Below are 1,458 nucleotides of genomic sequence, written 5' to 3' on the forward strand. Positions count from 1 at the left end.
TGTGAAAAAAATAATAGGACTTTAATTTACATATTTCTTTATGACTCATTTTATTATTTCATGATATTTCTCTTAAATCACTGAAAATGTGCCAACTGAAAACTAATGAAATTATTAATTTTTTAAATTTAAACTTTCATTTTAGCACATCCTTCAGAAATTTAAAATAGGCTGGAGTCCTGCTTACTTTCCTTTGTTATATGCTAACATGTCTCAATCCAGCACTTTAGTACATTGAAACACAAAACCAAGGAAAACTGTCTGTCCGTGCTCTATTCCCAACCTCCATATAATACAGGTTTACTTTTTCTGAAGTGGAACCATGTGGCATCATTTTGTTTCATTAGTCTACTTATTACTCCCAGTCAAGTATTATATACTGGAATGCTTTGTCCAGTCACAAATCACAAGGATATTTCATCCCAGCCTATCCCAAATGAGCTGTCAAATAGCATCAATATAATCTCCATTCAAATTATTCCCAATTCTCTTTTTTACTTTTAAATTTCCCCAACTAGACTATATTGAACAAGTGTGTATTATGACAAGGTACTATAAAAGATAATTTAAAGCTTCTTTCACTTACTTTCAATCTCAGGAAAGAGTCACCTTTCTACTTTCCCAAAGCTTACTTCTCCCATAAGGCCTTGTATTGAGATATTCACATTAAAACATCATATTACCTTCTCAATCTCTGTAATCACTATAACATATATCTCTGACTTCCTTGTGCTCTGAAAATACTGAATAACATCCACCATTTTAAGCATATAGTAAATCAATTCAGGGCAATACTTTTTTAAGCCACTTAACAAAAATACAAGAACACAAATCCACTTTTATTTATTTACTTTTTATTAGTTTAAATCCTTGATGGCTACAGTATCACACAGACTGTATATCCAATTGCTTTAGCAGGAAGGTTGCTTCAGATTGGCATGAACTATGCCACTATTTCCATGGGCATGAGCTACTTTTCCCCTGGTTACTCTAGTTTTGTTTGGTTTGCTGCCAGGAGTCACTGTGTTGTTCTCTGCTTTGTACACATAAGCACATCTCTTGCCCAAGTGAAATTCAGTTTCATCTTGCGAATAAACACCTTCAATTTTAAGAAGAGCTGTGTGCTCCTTTTGGTTCTGGAGACCCCGCTTATAGCCAGCAAAAATGGCCTTGGAACACAGCCTTCCAAACATACTGACTTTTAGAAGTCCTGTTCCCAGCAGGCCAGAGCCTCACTGAGGTATAAGGATGAGGCCACCCCTGTTATTTGCCCCCAAAATTCAGCAGCAGGCATTTCGCTCCATGAAATTATTACATGGTAAATAATATAATAGATTTAAATAGACAGTCATATATAACTGTAACCAGTATTTAAAAAAAAACAACAACAAAAAAAGTGCTTGTTCTGAGTATTATTGAAAAAATACCAGGAGAATGAAAATGTTAATAAGTAGAGCT

General features: G+C 34.3%; 1 pseudogene; it reads right to left on the bottom strand.

Moving 5' to 3' along the window:
- Window positions 1–862: 862 nt before the first annotated feature.
- Window positions 863–1,193, bottom strand: LOC103596592 (annotated as a pseudogene).
- Between the last annotated feature and the right edge of the window lie 265 nt (window positions 1,194–1,458).

This window comes from Galeopterus variegatus, unplaced genomic scaffold, assembly GCF_000696425.1.
Source record: "Galeopterus variegatus unplaced genomic scaffold, G_variegatus-3.0.2 Scaffold2049, whole genome shotgun sequence".
NCBI lineage: Eukaryota > Metazoa > Chordata > Mammalia > Dermoptera > Cynocephalidae > Galeopterus > Galeopterus variegatus.